We start from the raw sequence: 15,131 nt of genomic DNA, 5'->3' as shown, positions 1-15,131 counted from the left end.
TTCCATTTTAGTTTGTTATCTTTTATACATTTTTTTGTGCATTTTAGTTGCCTCCTTTGGACCACATCTGACTTAAAAATGCATTATTTAATCTGAATGGGATTATATCTTGGTTTAATATAAATTAGATTGGAAAATAGAAATATATAGTTTTACAACTTAGTGATGCAGAGCTAGACTTATGTGATATGGACACATGTAGCTGAATGGAGAGAATATATTTTTTTCCCTTAAACCCCTGAATTACCTCAAAAACAACTGATTCAGCTCATTCTGTCATGAATAAATTCCTACTGCCCTTACCGTCAACCTGCTTAAAGGGTTTATTTTTAGACTCCAATAGGAAAAGACTTCTTTGTACCAAAAAGTTTGGATGAGTTCTGTCTGAAAGATCTGCCAAAAGCTTCAGTTAATCTGCTTATAGGGTCATGGTTGGATTCAGAGATAAAATCTAACAGGATTAAAGTCTAGCTTATGACAGAGCTTTGACTGGACACAAAACCATGTTGTTTTACTCCATGACAAAAGAAATCTTTCCTTTTGTTTTTGTTTGTCTCCTAACAAACGCTGCAACACAAGAGGGGAAAACAAAAACTTTATATATATATATATATATATATATATATATATATAATATTTTAATCTTTTTGTTTATTAACGCTATAGTGGACGATGTTCTTTTTCCAGGAGGATCACAAAACTAATTGTCAATCATACTGGTGATATGTTTACGTAAAACCGTCCTACATGCTTGTCACCATTTTCACTTAGCGTTGAGTCTAAAATTGTAGAAAAATTGCAAATCTTCTTTGGAAAGTGAGTTTGCATGAGCGATGCAAAAAGTAACTTTTTAACAGAGCTTGCACGAGAAGAAATGGGCTCCTGCATGCTCTCACATGTTTAAAAAGCTTCCCTCTCGGGAGCGGGTACGGGGCTGTCAATATGCTTTTTTTTTAAGTGGAGACGGCGGGTCTTTTCAAAAATTCACAAAGATCCTCCATACTACCTTTAAAACTCTCCAAAAGAGAACCGGGGGGATGGTGTCTTTGATTCCTATAAAAACATGTTCCTTATTAACGCTCTGGCTACCCCCCCCATCTCCCAGCTCCATAAAGTGTTGCTGTGAGCTTCCATCAGCTGTCCTCCAGCTTTTAGTCTCAGTCCTTCTGGGATAAATATCCAGAGCTCTTCGGGCTAAAAGTTGTTTTGAAGGCCTTCCTGCTGAGAACGACCCCCTGGAACATGGACAAACCCAAGAACGATCTCTGCCTCTGGGGAACAGAGACAGAGATCCCTTTTTTCTTTTTTACTTCATTTGGAAATCATGGTCAGATCTGCTTGGACCCTATGCAGGCCAGTGAATTACACTATATGACTGGCTGAACATTGCCATGATGACGTAAAACATTGTGGTTGGCCAGGACAACGAGAATGACATAAATCATCTGTGTGCCGAGTCGGATGCATATGTATTGTTAGCGTCTCTAATGACTGAAGAAATTTTACCTGATGGTAACAAAAATGATGCATTATTGTAGACATTAACATCATAAACAGTACATTGCATTCATCTAGATGCAACACAAGTTGTTGATAATCTATTGGAATCATATATTTTTTTTCCATATTAGGCCAACAATGAGGGGGAGTGTTGGCCTTGTGCTCTGAGATGGTTGCAAGTACCTGGTTCGCTCCCCACAGCCTGAATTCAGGGTCTCCGAGCAAGACCCTTAACCCCACACTGCTCCCTGGGCGCCGCAAAATGGCAGCCCACTGCTCCCCAATGGGATGGGTTAAATGCAGAGGTAAATTTCTCCAATGTGAGATCAATAAAGTTCAATTATTATATTATATATTAAAATACCTTACCGATAGACTTAGACAAACCTAACTTAGAGAAACAAAAGCTTGAGGTGGTTTCTGTCATGATGGGTATTAGGTTACTAGCCCACATGCAGAACACACTCTGAGACAGGGGAAAAAGTTCAAAGGTTTATTGTAAAACACACAGGTTTGAACACTGAACAGGTTCTGGGAAAATCTGGTCCAGGACTGGTCACGACAGATTTTCACTGCAGAGGGGGACAGAATGGTTAGCAGAAGTCCTGGTAATGTTGCTGGTTGAGTGAGTGCAGGTTTGTACCTGTTCTGAGGTTTGAGCAGAGCAACAGAGCGGGAAACCTGGAGGGTCCAGAGGCTGGCGGCAGGCTTAGGGCTAACAGGTGTGATTCTCCAGGGTTCCTTCCGTGATCAGACAGACTGGTTTCAGACAGAGAAACTCTTCCAGAGTTTCTGATTTCAGACAGGTTCTTCCTAGAAGCAGAGAGGACAAGAACAGGTTAGGTTCAGATAATCAGGGAGTCTTGATTCAGGCAGGCAGATTGGCTCAGACTTGCTAACCATAACTGGCAAAACACTCTGGCACCGGAGTGTTGTCCACAGCCCACTTAAGTACTGGTCCCCTGATGAGCAGATGAGAAGCAGCTGGTGAAGTCAGCTCCAGCTTCAGGAGATCCAGTACGCCCTCTGGTGGAGGAAGGTAGACAGCACCCCAGATCCCAACAGCAGCACAAACCATCAGGAAGGGATCCTCGGCGCCCTCTGGTGGGCAAGCCTCTGGATCCCAACAGTTTCTTGAAGGTTTAATTAACCAAAAGTTTAACAGAAGCAAAAATCCAAAACATAAATCCCAAAAAATCCACAAAAATTGAGAATACTTACAACAAGGGGGCAAAGAAATGACGACAAGCCAGCAAAGAGTGACTAAACAGGAGGAGAATATATAGAAAGAAACAAATACCAGGCTAATTAGCAGATAGGGAGCAGGTGTGAACGGAGGCAGGAAGGGAGCTAGGGAAAAGGAGACTGACACAAAAAGGCAAACAAGAAATATCTAAGAACTTAAATACCATCAAAAATAACTACAACACACAATAACTACGACCAATGAAAACTCAGAGATAAAACTTGAACCTAACCAAGACCACGACACAGAGTCTATGCAACACGAAATTTAGATGCATACAGCTTTCCAACAGTGAATGAGCAGCTTAGCGGTGAAAAATAAGATGATTCTATTTTTAATTTTGATTTATAGCAGCTAAGAGTTTCAGCACTTTTGCAGTTTTCTGTGAGTTTATTCCAGATTAGATGAACATAAGAACTAAAAGCTATTATTACATGTTTAGTTCTGATTCTGCAGAAACGGTACATTTAAAAAAGAAGACCTGAGAGGTCTGGGTGGTCATCAAGTCTGTAATGTATTTTGGAGTTCAGCCTTTCTGTGATTTCTAGACTAACAAAAAGGATTTTTAAGTCCATTCTCTGAGAAACAGAGAGACAGTGGAAGGACTTTAGTACTGGGTTGATGCACAACTCCAAATTGCACCTAGGTTCAGCTGTTCTTGTTGCTAAGATACTGAAGGTTGCTGTAGACACTCCAGGGTGATATGTAAAAGTCAAATGTTACTGAAAAAGATCATAAAGCAGCCAATGTGTGAGATTTATGGAGATGCTTAAATAAAAATGTCTAAAGAATAATTTCAGTCAGTGAATCAGTTAAACAATAAGATTTTAAAACTCCCGTCTAAAGGGTGTTTTCCTTTGATTCTCTTCTGAGATTCAGATCCAAAAATTTGAATCTGAAGTTACTGCAACTCGCCCGTCTTTACCTTGATAATGAATCACTCAGCCATTTACCCTCTAGACGTCTCTTAGTTCCTTTTACCGCATCTTTAATCAAACATTAGACTGCAAAAAATAGAAATATCAATAAGTTATTTTTTCTTAAAATAAGTGCGTTTTTCCTTCAATTTCCTTCAGTTTCTCCTCATTCAAGGAGCTAAGTAAGACACTTTGCCAATGGAACAAGACAATTTCCTTTTAAAATAAGAAAAAACAACTTTATCGTCTTATTTCAAGTAAATATTATCTAACTATCTTATTTTAAGAGTAAAAATACTCATTCCATTGGCAGATCATCTTGTTTACCTGCTCAAATTAAGGGTAAATATACTTAATTTAAGAATTTTTTACTTATTTCTGTATTGTTTTCGCAGTGATGTAAGGAAACAACAGGAGCTGTCTACTGTATGCATTTAGTTTGTATAATATTTATGGACTGAATGCAAACGATTCTGTTAACGTCAGAAAATATTTGTTCTGCAGAGATGTAATGATGGCAAATAGGGGAGTTAATCTCCCACCGACAGCAGTACAACTGGATCTGTTTGTTAAAAGGTTTCTCCTCCTTTTCCCTCTCTGCTAAATATAAAAAAGGCTTTTTACGCTGCGCTCCCGGTGTTCTGTCGGAACCATTCACGTCAGCCCGGAGCAGAATTTAAATGATCCACATTAAAAACTGGTCCAGGGACGACCTATTATCTCACTTATCTGCAGACAGGAATTAAAGCAGAGCAAATGTCTGATCTGCTCCTTCCTGTATTCTGCACTTATCTTACATTACATGGCTGCTGGCACGCAGTCAGCAACAATCCAGTTCAACTGATGCTAGGTTCAAACAGACAGAGAGAGATCAGTCTGGATAAACCTGGGTGTTAATTTCCAGGACCAACCCCTACTTATTAGGAACGAAAGACCTATAAATGTTGCTCTACACTCAGATTCAGATAACACAGGGGGTTCAGAGGTTGGGGTCATGGCCTCCTTGGGGGGCTGTCACAATCATTGTGATTCCTGCGGTATATGGAGGGCTAAAATATTATGAAATATATACATTTTAATGTAACATCAAAACAATGTATGTACCATGAAATAAGTAGATAAAACACCTATTTAATTGATTTTTAAAATACATAAATCATTCAATCAAACATAGAAATAAATTGTTTAATTCAATGTTAAATAATTAGAAATAGTTAAAAATAACAAATTCAATGTCAATTGGAAAAAAATAAAAAATTATGAAATAATTGTAAGGGGTCACTAGTTTGTCATATTTTGATTTTTTTAGTTTTTGGCCACAGGGTGAAATATTTGGTAACCTCTAAAAGGCATTAAAGGTCTTCTGTGAGATATTGTTTGCTCACAATGTTCCTCAGATGTCCTGATTTGTATAGAATAGAATTCAACTTTATTGTCATTCCACTGTCACAAGTACAGAGCAACGAAATTAATTCTCTGGATTTAACCCATCCCCTTGGGGAGCAGTGGGCTGCCAATGTGCGGCGCCTGGGGAGCAGTGTGGGGTTAAGGGTCTTGCTCAGGGACCAAGAGTGACAGTCTGTGGGAGTGGGGGATCGAACTCACAACCTCCCAATATATGTTAGCTGTCCCAGTGTCCCACAAAATGAAATAAATTCCCACCTTGACTGGGTCAAAATCTAAAACCTAAAACATAAAAGAAAAATATTCAAGTGATACTTTTTCTGAACTCTAAAAATAGATGGAAACTTCTATAAAAAAACTTTATTGGTCTTTAATTTTACAAATGAGATGATCTTTTAATGGAATAGATATTTTTGTCCTTAAAATAAGGTACTTAGATATTACAAACATGAAATAATATGTTGGAATATATTTTTTTTTAATATAACAGAAAATTATAATAAAAGCTACGTTTAAAGGGGTCATAGAACGAAAAAACCGAGTTTACCTTGTCATAGATGAGTAACGATAGTTCAGTGGGTGAAATGGACGTACAGAGAAGTTCAAACCCCATCGACACCTCCTTTCCCTGCAAATCTCACAATTGTAATTTTTCACCATAAAATGGGCAAATCCAAGCGACGCCTCAAGTTGACGTCAACTCGGGGATGTTTCCTTATTTAGTTCTGGTCTGTACTTTTGTCATGCCACGAAATTGACATACAGATCAACCCACTGGTTCAGTGGCCCAAGGGAGGGGGGGTGTTTGAAGTGTCGACTGCTGGGCCGCTGACTGGACCGGACCTCAGCAGAGAGCCATGAGCCGCCCGTCCTCAGCCGGAGGAGGGGGGCTGGGGGCCGGTAAGGCAGGCGGGGGGAAGCATGGAACCTGTGTCCAGACTACCATCACCGGGTCAGGTTCAGGCGCTCTGTGCCTTGATGGCTCCCTGCCCCCGTCCACCGTGGTTCCTGGACCAGCCCCGGAGCTTACGGCTCGGTTCGGGTGCCCGGTGTGTTTCGGCTACGTGCCGCAATGTGGGCAACCAAAAGCCCGGACGATTTTCCAATCCCCCCCGGATATTTTTTTAGGTTTGACGTCTGGTCACCCTACCCTATTAACATTTTCGATGTTTCAGTGAGTGTGTGCTTGTTGCTATGATGTGTCTTTGCTTAGCAGCTTTGCTCGTTGTAAACCAACCAATCAGCGCACAGCTCATCTAAATATTAATGAGCATACCATAAAAGGAAGAAAACCTGTCGTTTCATTCTAGGGCTTTCAACCAGGCTTGCATTAGGGCTCATGGAACAGCAAATATGGGATTTTCAGCCCAACTGTTAGGTTTCTCTTTCTGTTATGATTTTCTTTTTAGTATTCAGTCTTCTTGGTTTTCCATTTGTTGTCCTCTGCTGCCCTCTTGTGTTCTCTTTCCCTTGCTCTGTTTTCTGGTCTACCCTCATCTGTTTTCAATTCCCTCGTTAGCCCTTTCTTTGTCTCTGTCCCTGTCTAAGCCCTCCCTCTTCAGTTCCTGTTTGCTGGATCCTCGTCTAACTTCTGTCTGCGTACCTCGTCTCTCCCTGGCTCCTAGAGTTTGGTTTCCCCTGATTTCTCCTTGGTTCTGGTTAGTGTTATTTTTGTTGGATCATTGATTCCTGCCTCCATACCTATAAACCTCAATAAACCCACCAAAATTCACCTCTGCCAACTTGCCTCTGCTTTTGTGTCCTCAACCAAACACCAAATCCTGACACCAACCAATGTTACACACCCTATTCAGAGACCTTAAGGACCAGTAGCAAATACCCTATAGAATCATTCTATGACCCCTTTAAATTAAATAAGATGCAGCCACAGAAAAGACTATGTAATGGTTTATTGTTGGACATTTTTTGTGAAGCTTTTTTTTTTTATTTTATACTAAGGGAGCGTGAATCATATGGAGCTAATTTTGTTACAGTTTTGTTGCAATAAAAAAAACACATTTTGTAAATTGAAATGAAAAAGAATGTATCTAAAAATAAAAATATGTTTTGTAAGAAGCATTGCTGTGTGTTAGATTTTTTTTTTATTAAAAAATTTTATTCCATGAGATTAACCATGCAGCAAGCGTGTGTTTTAATGCAAAATATCAGCTTTAACCTTGGATTAGTTTGTTAACATGACAGAAGAATCTAAATAGCAATTTCTGCAGCTGAAGGAAACATTTGGCGGCAGAGCATATTTAAGTAGTGCAGCACCAGGCTGTGTGTATGTGATGATGAGGAGGAGTAGGGACAAAGGGACAGTGGTCTCCACAGTAAGTGAACATTTGGCTGAAGGCGGTAGTCAACCCTGTCATGGCTCTGCTCCATGCTGGGCTGTTAGGCAAAAAATCCTTCGGGCGTCACTTGAAAAATCCAGGTTTTTCTCTATGTTTGTATTAAACCTGCAGCTAATTAACATGAAGAAGAACAAGACTTACAAAATGCAAAGCAACCAGACAGGGGACTGCCTTAATGCTTTGTTTCAGCACTTATGCAAGCAAAGAACAGGTTTTGTAAATTGAAATTTGAAAATAACTTTAACTTTGCTATGTTTCCATTTTTTTTTCTCATAGTCTTTTTAAATATTATATATTTTGTTTTAGATGGTTTTTAATTATTTTTTTAATGAAATTTTAAAAACATGCATCAAGCTGTGTTTAACAAATCCCAATTTTTTTTCCTTAAGCCCAATAATATAATTCAATTTAGTTTTTTTATATAGCGCCATTTCAAGTCTGAAGGCACTTTACAACCAGATCATACAGTCAGATTTGTTCAATGTTTTCTATCTAAGGAAAACCAGCTTATTGGATCGACTCATTGACATGAAAGTGATCCCTTATACCGAGCATACTTGTAGCGACAGTGGAGAGGAAAAACATCCAACCTCAAGCAGAACCAGGCTCAGTGTGAGCGGCCATCTGCCGAGGCTGACTGGGGTTTTAAGGAGACAGAAGCAGACATACAGAAAGAAGCAGAGATACAAAAGGTAACTGTCAACCAGCTCCACAGGCGGACCCGTCCAGGAAACACACAACCAGACAGATGGACTCCGAGCCAGCTCCCATGTCAGGGGATGAAGAGAGCACATACAGTTAGTCACAGTCAGAAAAACAGGACTACACTGGAAAAACCGGCCAAGCTCCAACATCTTTAAACAAAGGTGTTGATGGCAGCAGCACAGCTGATATTTTTTTCCAGGATGGTGTCACAACCAAACAGGTCAGACAAGATGAAGCTACTATGAGAAAAAGCAGAGAGAGCACAATATTTGAGAGTGAACTAAAAAATACTGTAGAGTGGGAGAATACACTGGAAAAAATCAAAATCTAGACAAGTCATTTTTTCTTAAAATAAGTGCATTTGCTCTTGGATTAAGGTAGTAAAAGAGACATCTTGCCAATGTACCAAGGCAATTTACACTTAGAATAAGAAAACAGAATAGCATTGTTTAATTTCAAGTGCATATTATCTAATTATCTTATTTATCAGAGTAAAAATACTCATTCTGTTGGCAAACTATCTCATTTACCAACTCAAATTAAGGGGAAATGCACTTAATTTAAGACATTTTTACTTATTTCTAGATTGTTTTTCCAGTGTAGAGATAGAATGAAGCAAAACATTGTTGCTAACATTAATGCAGACCAATAGAAACACTTGTTTTCTCACTGGAAAGCCCATCCCTCAGGACTGAAGCAAATGTGATCCATAAAAGCAATTTAAAAAGGAAATGCAACGCCAGAAAGCAATTAAATAGAAAAAATGTAAATCTGGAAAAAAAAAAAAAGCTTTCAAAATTTATTTAAATTTTAATCAAATTTAGATTACTTTTAAAATCTGTTAGGAAAAAAATATATATAAAATAAAATATTAAAAGCAGAAAAAAAATCTTTGAAGAACAAAATCTGAAAAAGGTTACACTCAAAACCTTTTTTTTTTTTTTTTAACATTGTTGAAGTTTCATTTATTGATTTTAAATTTCCATTTACAAAACTTGTTCTTTGCCTGTAAAATACTTACTCTACAGTTCCCTTAGCATTTCCATGGTGGTGTGAAGTGGCCTTAGCTCTTGGTTCTGATCCAGCATTGTGGCTCCTTTCAGCTATGCTGAAATTAAATGATGCCAGGACCGGCCTGGAACTCAACAACTCCGGCCTGATGCTGGAAAGCTACAGAGCAGCATCTCTGGGAGGCAGAAAATAAGATCATAGCAGCATCACGATGGCATCCGCCCGGATAGAGTCTGCTCCGATCCAGCAGCACTCTAGCAGACAGAACGGGTCACCCACAGTGGAGATTCTTCAATATAAAAAAGCCCTGGGCGAGACCCTCCTCCTGCATCTTCACACACATGCTTTCATTCTTAATTTTTTTCATCCCCCTGATAAATAAAAAAGACTTTTTAGGATGCAAACATTTATAAACACGAGGAACTCGATTCTCCTTCTCACATACAAAGCCCTAAATAACCATAAGCCCTGTACTAGATCAGAGACCTGATGGTTCCTTATATTCTTAACAGAGCACTTCATTATCAATCTGCAGGATTACTGGTGGTTCCTAGAATGTTGAAAAATAGAATGGGAGGCAGATCTTTTAGTTATCCGGGTCCTCTCTTGTGGAACCAACTAGTCTGAAGGATTTCTTCCTATTATTAGAAGAAGATGCTGAAAATCTTATCAAACAGATCAGAAGTGTGTATTTGGCATTAAAAATACACACATTCTATTATACAGTAGTGACAGTAACTGCTTTTTTATGTCTTATACAGGATTCCTGGATGTTATATGATTCCAGAAAAAAACTAAATATTATATCTGTCATGATGGTACCAAGGTTTCTAACCCACATGCAGAACACACGGACTCAGAGGGAAAAGTTTCAACAGTTTATTTAGATACACAATGTTAATAAAGAACTGATTCGGGGGGAAACAGGTCCAAGACTGGTCACGACTGGTTTCTCTGCAGAGAGGGACAGAATGGTTAGCTGATGTCCAAGTATGCTCGCTGGTTGAATGAGTGCAGGTCTATACCTGTTCAGTGGTTTGAGCTGAGCGGCAGAGGAGGGGAACCAGGAGGGTCCAGAGGCAGAAGGCAGGCAGAGGGCTTGGTAGAGGCAGAGGCTTGATTTCTGATATTGCAGTTTCTGATCTGAGTTTCTCTTCCAGTTTCTTCTGAGAGCGGGCAGGCAGGTTACTGACAGATTGTCTTTCCAGAGTTCTTCGGAGATCAGACAGGCTGGTTTCAGACTGAGAAACTCTTCCTGAGTTTCTGGGTTCAGACAGGTTCTTCCTAGGAAGCAGAGAGGACAAAAACAGATTAGGTTCTGGTTCAGGTTTCAGGGGAGTCAGAGAATCAGACAGGCAGGTCGGCTCTGGTTTGCTAACCATAACTGGCATAACATTCTGGCACCGGAGTGTTGCTCTGCCTCTCCTTAAATGCTGGTCTCCTGATGAGCAAACGAGCCGCAGGTGTGGTAGTCAGCTCCAGCTCCAGGAGACCTAGGGCGCCCTCTGCTGGAGAAAGGTGGACAGACCTCCAGATCCCAACAATATCAAAAATGTCACATGTGCTGCTTGACAGAGTTTACTTTCATGAAATACTTAGGATTCAAACTCAAGTGAATTTTATGCTGTTAAACCAAAATAATAATAAAAAAAAAAAATCATATCTTGAATACTTTCTCAGTTTCCCAACAGCAAAACTTTGAGAGTGTATTTTCCTCAAAAGTGCTCAGTAGTGACCAGGTATCACATATGATTCTATCTTTTGTAGTTTTTATATGTGTAACATCACTTACATGCTTATTGTTTGCTTTAAATTGATTGGCAGACGCCGTCATCATGGTCACAATCTCTTAACTAGGCTGTTATTAACTTGCAAGCAATGCACCCCTTTACTATTCATTTCATCCATCCTTATTGCTCTTCCTTTTTGTCATCCATTATTAAAAATGACCAACAGAGTCCCATTCATCAACGAGACAGACAGTGGGAAGATTCAAAGCATTTTTTTTCTTTAAAACAGAATTACGGAGCTGTGGATTACTCATCACTGGCAACTGGTAATGATGCTTATCAATGTGAGTCACTTACCTGCTTTAACAGCTCAGTCAACTCTTAAGAGCGAGGCAGGATCCAGCCGATGGACTGCCAAACAAGATGCGGCGGGAGCCCCCCAGAGGGAACCAGATGCTGCAGCCCCAGTGAACAAGCATGAATGAGAGCCAGGTCAAGTAAACAGTTCAGAACAGATTGGCTCAGAGATCCAGGAGTCCGTAACCCGGTGAGGGGTTCCGATTAGAACAAGAACAGGCAGGTCCAGGGTTCCAGGAATCCACGGAGAGTTCAGGCAGGTTCAGGGTTTTATGAGTCCAGAGGGTTCAGGCAGAAACGTTCAGATGGGAATAGCTCAGTAGTTGAGAGGCAGAACAAGGCATGATAACAAAAAAACTACGGTACGCTAAAACTTGACATGAAACACTATGACAAGATTAAAACCCTCCCTCATGACTAGCCTCTGAGAATTGGAACATGAACAAAAAACATGAGCTATAAATTCAACATCAAACTCAAAATGATGTCAAGTAGCTGGGCTGAGCTGCATGTAAAGCTGCAGGAGCAGGTGGATGAGATGAATGTTAATGGGTAACCGGGCAGAGTTAGGCAGGTGAGTGAAATGAGTAATTATATCAGCTATCAGGGTAGTGATGACACTAGTTACTTGTTCTTATTTAGAGCCACCAAAGGTTTACCTTAAGTCAACAATTACTTTATTTTCATCTCTAACACTAAGACTTAAATGTTCTCTGGCACTGTTTCAATCTTATGATTTTGACTTTTCTTTCACTTCTTTTTCTGGTCAGTATGCTATTCTTTAAATCTCCCATCTTCTTCCATACCGCCTATTTTGCTTCCTGCTCATCATTTCTTTCTGCCGTCTCTGATCCACCTACCGACTCTTTGCTTAAGTTTCTGCTTCAATTTCTCCAACACAAATGTTCCTTCTCCGTGTTTCCCTTCACCGCAAATTTTTTTTTCTGTGTGTTCAACCTCGAAATCTGCCTGTCGCCTTACCCTTTCCTAACGTTAGAGAGGGAACATTAAGTTAATATACCCTCGGACTTAGTAAAAGTCTGCTCTCAGAACACAGAAAGAGAAAAACAAGGATGAATATATTGGGAAATGTTCTTTAAATCCATTTAATTAAAGGAATCAGATTATCTTTCCATCCCAGCGTAAAAGCTATGAGAACTTTCACAAGAATCTGTGTTTTAAAGTGGGTTCTCCAAAGTCTCTGCCTTCTGCTTGCATGTCTGAGATCTCCCCATGCTGCACCACGCTATGCAGTCATGCATTATGTATTTCTGAATCTAAGCGGGCAGATTGGCCTGTGTTCGAGGTAACAGCAAAAGGCCCTGAGGCGAATGACCTCATATTCTGGAGCAGCAGAGCAGAGCTTGGAGATCGTGGTTGTGCCAATAAGCCAGCTGATGACTGCTTCCCTCTCTGAGCACAGGAGCTAAAACGATGAGCCACTGGCGTCGTGCTATAATTAACATATGCTTTGTTGAAGCAGGAGACAGACGCGCATCCATATTTAAAGTTAAACTAGAGGGCGAGGCCGCGCTTTGTTTCTTCTCCTTGATCCGAGATTAAAGATGGAAAGAAATCCTCCGAGCAGAACAGATGTTGTTCTGTCTTTTCAGGAGTACAGAGGAACACTTTCACATCAGGAAGGAACTAAATTGCTTTTTAGTGTTAGGGAGAGCTGCTGTGACACTGACAGCGGCTGAGGACCGGCTGAATAATTTGTAAATGTGCAGTCGTGTCGACTACGATTACGCTAAGAATGACACTAAGGGCCTGGAGCACGCAGTTGTTACTCACTACTGCTTATGCTAAACGTTATTAATGTATGCTGTACAGATTTATCACTTAGGAGTTTTTCGTAGAACCTTACGTTTCAATTTGACTTTAGTTAAACCGTTCTAAGGTACTGCAGCCTACTTGAATCAGGAACCACCTTTCTTTAAACAAAACTACACCAGACACAGACAGTCAGTCAGTTACAGTAGGTTAAGTTAAGTACTTTTGTTTTTACACACACTCTGATATTTTATGTTTCTGTCTAATACCCATGGCAGCTGGGGAATATCTGAACATAAAGTGTACATACTGCTAATAAACTTTGTTTTAAAATGATATATTTATATTAATTTCTTTTCATTTTTTTGTATCTGACTTTATTGTCTGATGGCAAATTCTTTGAATACATAAGCAAAGTTTATCAATTAGTGCTTGAGCAGTTTTATTGCAAAATATGGTTTCACCCTTGAGATTATTTGAACACTCACTTTTTACTTTGACTTATTTCAGTTCCATTTAGTTTTATTTCTGTAGCCCCAATTCATAAAACTTGTTCATCTCAAGGCTCTTTACCAGAGGTGGGAAATGTGGGGCAATCAAGTCCTCTCTATGTCATGTAATTATTCTGCCCGGCCACTCAACCAGGTGAGTCCAATCTGCACAATTTAATTCACTGTGCAGATTGGGCTCACCTGGTTCATTGGCTGGGCAGAACAATTACATGACATAGAGAGGACTTGATTGCTCTACATCTCCCACTTTTGCTCTTTACAGAGACAGTTTAATCAGATCAAATCGTCATATTGGTGACGGTAGACATTTGTCTGGCTTGTTTGGGTTGACTCTACAGCAATCTGAACCGAGCATGCATAAAGTGACATTGGAGAGGAAAAACTACCTTTTAACTGAAAGAAATCTCCAGTAGAACTAGGCTCTGTGTGAGCAGACTTCTGCTGAGGCTGAATAGGGTTAGAGGACACAGAATATACACACAAAAGGAACATAGAAACACCATCCATCCCTTTTTCCGTCAATCTTATCCCTGCTGTGATCAGGAGGGGTGCTGGTGCTCCAGCTCTCAATTGGCAAGAGGCAGGGTACAACTTGGACATGTTGCCAGTGTATCACAGGGAAACACAGAGACAAACAACCATTCATACGGACACTCACACCTAAGGAGAATTTAGAGAAGGCGATCAACCCAACAGTCATATTTTTGGACATTTGGAGGATGCTGGAGTACCCGGAGAAAACCAACACATGCACAGGGAGAACATACAAGACTCCACTGTTCTAAAAAATAAAATAAAAAATACTTTGTATGTTAAACATTGGTATTGGCAAAGAAACTCCACAGGTGACTCTTTTTAGGAAAGAAACAGTGAAGCAGATGAGCCCTGAGTCAGCTTTCATGTCAAAAGGGAAGGAAAAGAGCACATAGAGTTAGTCATATAAAGCTGAGCCTATGTTTATCTCTAGAAAAGAGACAGAGTTAAATAAAGAAAACCCGGCACAAATAAATTTCAAATTTGTTAAACATGCGTGGTTGGGCAATCAAATAGTGCAGAATTGGACAAAAAAAAAAGAATAAAGCAGAGAAAGGAAAAGAGGTCCCTATGTCCTCCAGCAGCCTAAGTCTATAGCAAAATAACTTTTGAGATAGAAAAAATGACAGTTGTTTCTCGTATTTTCATTGTTTCTTTCAAATTAAAACCAATAATGCACTGCATTTTAACATCAGAAACACCAACTGATACTTCTGATTTTGTGAGCCCAATGTCTTTGTTGCCTCTGTACACTCACCGGCCACTTTATTAGGTACCCCATGCTAGTAACGGGTTGGACCCCCTTTTGCCTTCAGAACTGCCTCAATTCTTTGTGGCATAGATTCAACAAGGTGCTGGAAGCATTCCTCGGGGAGTTTGGTCCATGTTGACATGATGGCATCACACAGTTGCCGCAGATTTGTCGGCTGCACATCCATGATGCGAATCTCCCGTTCCACCACATCCCAAAGATGCTCTATTGGATTGAGATCTGGTGACTGTGGAGGCCATTTGAGTACAGTGAACTCATTGTCATGTTCAAGAAACCAGCCTGAGATGATTCCAGCTTTATGACATGGCGCATT

The sequence above is a fragment of the Cyprinodon variegatus genome, unplaced genomic scaffold, assembly GCF_000732505.1.
Source record: "Cyprinodon variegatus isolate N-32 unplaced genomic scaffold, C_variegatus-1.0 Scaffold1151, whole genome shotgun sequence".
Classification (NCBI taxonomy): Eukaryota; Metazoa; Chordata; class Actinopteri; order Cyprinodontiformes; family Cyprinodontidae; genus Cyprinodon; species Cyprinodon variegatus.
The sequence above is the reverse complement of the archived record's forward strand: the minus strand, read 5'-3'. Positions refer to the sequence as shown.